General features: G+C 34.3%; 1 pseudogene across 1 annotated transcript; it reads left to right on the top strand.

Moving 5' to 3' along the window:
* Nucleotides 1-229: 229 nt before the first annotated feature.
* Nucleotides 230-4,734, top strand: LOC149512843 (tyrosine decarboxylase 2-like; annotated as a pseudogene). The gene is made up of 9 exons (XR_016331393.1): nucleotides 230-283; nucleotides 486-626; nucleotides 914-973; nucleotides 1,379-1,543; nucleotides 2,030-2,086; nucleotides 2,535-2,599; nucleotides 2,895-3,018; nucleotides 4,125-4,262; nucleotides 4,444-4,734. The product of XR_016331393.1 is annotated as a tyrosine decarboxylase 2-like (transcript).
* Nucleotides 4,735-5,498: the final 764 nt, after the last annotated feature.

The raw sequence follows: 5,498 nt of genomic DNA, 5'->3' as shown, positions 1-5,498 counted from the left end.
ATACATATCAAATTGTTACTATTTATCATTATTTTTAAAAGCATATAAAAAATTATCAAATTTTATTTATATTATTCTAAAATCAAAATTAAATTATTAATATTTATAAGTATTATTATCATAGCATAAAAAAATGATTTATTAAGATGAATTTTTAAAGATAAGACTGCGTCACATACATACCTAAAGCTAATATATATATATATATATATATATATAAAACAAAAAAATTGTAGTTTATGCTTCTCATAAAGCACATTTTGCCTTGCAAAAGGCCTGCCAGGTATCCTGGGAAATTGGAGTTCGCATCTAGTATTATTTGTTTACTTCTTTTTATTTGGTCTCTTACAACATTGACATCATTCTTAAAAGAAGTTTGTGTCTGATTACTTGATCTTTGCATATTACTTAGCTACTATATTAAAGCACATGTTACTATTACCTTTGTATGCTAATTGAATTATATATTTATCATTCAATGGCAGATAGCAGGAATCCATCCTGAGAATTGTAGGCTGCTAAAAGCAAACTCTTCTACTCACTATGCACTCTCTCCAGCGTTGCTGAGTGAAACAATTTCACAGGACCTTGCTATTGGGCTGATTCCTTTCTTTTTATGTGCCCCTGTAAGAAGCAAAAAGCTTTTGATGTTAGTTTCTTTCAACATTTTGCTCTATCATATTAAGTATTTTTCCTTTTCACTTTTCCCAAAATAAAAATTGATAGGGATATTGTGAGATACTTATCTTTGTGGGATATTTCCTTTACTTCATGGAGCATAGAAGCTGGCTAGACCATGTGCCCTTTGTATAAGTTTGGGCTCCATATTAATAAGTCAGCATGTAATTGATTTCTTTTATGTCTTATATATAGTTCTAAATTTTTTATCATCAAGTGGCATTTATATTTGCAGGTTGGCACTACTTCATCAGCTGCTGTTGATCCTTTGCTTGCACTAGGAAAGATTGCTAAGGTATTGTATCCAATGCAATTATATAGAAATATGAGGAAATATGCCCTGGAGTCTGGACCTAAATAAATTTCTGTATTTGACTGGTTGATGCATATAGATAAACGTTAAGCACCTTCACATATAACTTTTAGGCATGATATTCTCTCAACAGAGGTAACATGGAAATCATATTCATGAATGTTTGATAAACCCACCTATGTGGACTGAAAAATATAGTCCAACCATTTAAAATTAACAAAAATGATTTTCTGGAAAATGTAATTTTAGGTTGTTTACAGAAATTTTATAAAATGAACCCCACAAGACTATCTCCATGAAGTTTGTATTGTATGATATGTGTTATTTTTCAGTAAGGCTTGAAGGCAATACAATTTAGCTATGCTTTTATGCTTTGCCTCCGGACAGAGTAATGAAATATGGTTCCATGTGGATGCTGCATATGCTGGAAGTACTTGCGTTTGTCCAGAATTTCGTCATTACATTGATGGAGTTGAAGAGGCTGATTCTTTCAACATGAATGCTCATAAGTGGTTTCTAACTAATTTTGATTGTTCAGCACTCTGGGTAAAAGTATGCCATCTCTACTTGTTTGCATGTAGCAACTAGCAACAACAATAAAGTCCATCATCATTACTCTATGCACTCTGCTTCCTTATAGATGAAAGATCTGATTTATGCACATTATCATTTTGATAGTTGCTTTTTAAGTTTCTTAAAGATAAATTACTGCAAAATTTTATCTCAATTCCAAGTAACTGGAGACATCAATATGAGTGATTTATTTGCCAGGCCAATTGCCTGCTTGCTTGAGTTTGCTAGTTTGAAATCTGAACTTGCCTGATATGTGTGGTTTGTGAGTGGTAAGACTCATATGAGGTTTACCTAATAGGTTACTGGTTTAGGATAATTGGAGGTTTCTCATTGACAAACAAAATAACAGATGGGCATGTAGAATGCGTGAACCATATGTGATAGTAATTCTCAATTTCATAAACATGCTGTAGCAAATGCCATTTCTATTAAATGCTCATATTATGTTATTACTGACTGTGACAGGATAACAGTGCATTGGCTCTGGCCCTCTCTACAAATCCAGAGTTTCTGAAGAATAAGGTTAAGTTTTCTTCTAAATTGAGGGAAATTTTGATTTAACCCAAATCCAGATAAGCTTTTAATTACCTTTTGTATATAGATTTTTGTATTTTCAGATACATAGCTGTTTTAGGTCTCAGAAAATGGCCAAACTCCTAACCAGCTAGGACCTGGTTTCTTATGTACACTCTTCAATCTGCCAACTTAGGGACGGGGAGTCTGCTGGCAACATGATCTGTACTGTAACCTGCCAATGAAGATAGAAATGGATGGAGTCTGAAAACTTTAAACTGAGTAGTTTGAAGCCTTTTATAATAGTATCAAGAACTTTAACCAAACTGGTGGTTTTTCCTCTTGTTATTTGAGCAATGGATCAAACCTTAAGAAATTAGGAGACTATTATAATAATAATCAATATTAAATGTGGCTACTGAGTTACTTACGTGTTTCACAATGTAACTAATTTCAGGCTTCTCAAGCAAACATGGTTGTGGATTACAAAGACTGGCAAATTCCTCTTGGACGTCGATTTAGGTATGCTTTTCAACATTATGCATTGAAGATGCAAATGCCCTTATATTGCCCTCTAAAATGAGCATTTGTGTGTGCCAGTGCTAAATTACTTGAAGGAAATAGTTATGTCATATAGATTGTTTTTTTCTCATGATGAATGTAAAAATGTTTTCTGCTTTGAGTTCTCTATACTGTTAAAAAATTATATTTTCATTTTCTCAATAAAATCAATTAAATTAACATAAAAAAGTGGAAGAATAACTTTATTTATAATCAACTAGCAATTTTCCCTTTCAAATCCATTTCTTGCCTCCAGATCACTGAAACTATCGATGGTGTTACGACTGTATGGCTTGGAAAACTTGCAGTGCTATATAAGAAGCCATATCAAGTTGGCCAAACATTTTGAGGACCTGGTTGCTCAAGACGCAAGATTTTAGGTAGTCATCCTCTTCATGAAGTTGATTGATTGGCCACAAAAGTTCTTATATGTCATGAAAAACTTTTTTTACCTTTCTTCCATAAATATAGGAGTCATTCAAATTTCTTGAATTTTCTATTTTCTTTTATATAATTGATAAACATATAAGTGTGTTTCAATTAAGAAATTTCTTTAAGAGACTAGTTATTACTTATTGAGTTTTGTATCCATGTAGATCTTCACAACACCTAGGGGATGCATACACATGCCGATGGGCAAATTTTAGATGAAATTATCAAAATGTTCACCTTTTATATTCTTTTTAGATGAATCATCCAACATTGTTTTAAAATATGAAACATTCCCTTGATTGCTGTGCCTTTCTTAAACCTAAGCGTCAGAGTGTGCGCTTGTAGCATGACTCTATTTCATATGTGCACCAGTTGATTTTTAAGTAGATCTTCATGATAGTAATGTTAAGCAGGTACTAGAAACAAAATCAGCCGTGTTGGAGCTGTTTAGTTAAAAATAAGCCAATCTTCCTTGATGTCTAATCTTCTTAGCCTTAGACATAATGTGTGATAAATGGAAACCTGAGTTGCACGTTAGAATGTCACACAGTCTCACTCACACTAAAGCAGTGGGCGTACAGATGGCTCTGTTCACATTTTTCGAGGGGTGCAAATTAGTGCCTCTTCATTGGACACTAAGTTCATGACTATTAGGCTTAACAATGTGAGATCAGCTGTCTAAAGATGTTGATCTGACTAACAAAATGCTTTCCCAATCCCTCCTGTAAATTATCAGACTCTGCCAAACTGGTCGTCTGCAAACTGTCTCTATAATGCCAAAATAAGATCCAGTGTAGAGTCAATTTTGGGATGATACCCTGCTGGCTTTTCTTTTTGAGGTTTAGCCTTTAATGAAACTCTCTCATAACATCTAATTTGATGCCTAATGCGACACAAGTGACAGAAAAGGGCCTTGTCCTTAAGAAAGTAATAATTCTCAAGTCTTTCTATTATAAGAAAGTTAATGTCCTTGCTTTTTTTTCCCCATGCTAAAAGTCAATGTCCATGGTCAATTTATGTGAATAAATTCACTTGTTATAACTCATTTGAGCAGGTTGTCACCCCTCGGATATTTTCGTTAGTCTGTTTTCGCCTTTTGCCTCCTCCGAACGATGAATATCATGGTAACAAATTGAACCATGAATTATTAGATGCTGTAAACTCAACGGGGAATGTCTTCGTATCTCACACGGTAAGCTTGCTGTCTACATTATTTATTCCATTTTGAAGTGCTGATATATGTGTTGATGGTGTGCCTTTTGTCTTGTTCTTTCTTCAAGAAAAATTAAAGAAATAAACAAAAAAAAATGTGGGATTTACTTCTTTGTGAGAGGCAGCACATTATCTAAGAGCATCAGTTATGATGATTGCAGGTTTTATCAGGCAAATACATACTACGGTTTGCCGTAGGTGCCCCATTGACTGAAGAAAAGCATGTGAATGCAGCATGGAAAGTTTTGCAAGATAAGGCCACTGCCTTGCTATGGGAATCCTTACGATAAATTGTCTTTACTGTTTTCTATTTGGACCATTAATGGTACTTTTTCTTTATTGATGATCGGCTTTAAGGTTATTTGAAATGTTATGATAAACAACATATTTTCCTTTAGTCGTCGGCTTCTTTTGTGCATTAATCATTAGTAATTTTATTTAAAAACTTTCAAGACAGGCTTGTTGATAGTTTTATAGTGTTTCCGTGTGGTTTATGAGAAATCTTTGGGATACGGCTTACACGGTTGCTATCAGCTATGGAAATAAAATGAGAGTTTGTTATATAAACTCAAAGACTGTAGTTGATCCGTAAACTATCATTCATCCCACCAGCCATAGCGAACCTAGGCTCGTGTAGCTTATTAGCCATGGCGTTCTGTTGAGCGAAGCCCATCTTGAATTCATTTTTATTATATCATTAGCAATAGATTGTTCTCTGTTATCATTTAAAAACTTCTTCCCTTTTCATAAGCCCCTCACTGACTCCCACCATTCCACCACGCCCCGTCGATTATAACATCATCGAGTCATGACACCTGTCATTATCCAACTGTTCTATGCGGTCACCATCAATCCGAGTCAGAACACAGAACATCCAAACTTGCTGATATTTTGGTGAGTGTTGGATCAACCTCAACCACGAAGTTGTAGATCTGTAGCTACCTAAAATTCCGTAAAAATGAATAGTGTCCTTAATTCTGATTCTCATTTTGAAGATAACCAGAAGCTACGATATAATTTTTCATGACTCTAGAATAGACACATAGGAAATCACTCCCATCATATTCATAAACTGGAAATTTCCTTCACAGCATATTCAGAAACCTGGCCTCAGTGCAGAGGAATCACTTACCTGGAGACTATGAACTTCATTGGGAGGAATCATTATTAACGACATGCATGTGATAATCTAAATTATGCCTTAACTGAGAAGCGG

This window comes from Durio zibethinus, chromosome 21, assembly GCF_047325235.1.
Source record: "Durio zibethinus cultivar Kanyao isolate XHJ-2024 chromosome 21, ASM4732523v1, whole genome shotgun sequence".
NCBI lineage: Eukaryota > Viridiplantae > Streptophyta > Magnoliopsida > Malvales > Malvaceae > Durio > Durio zibethinus.
This window is presented reverse-complemented; position numbering and strand designations above follow the sequence as displayed.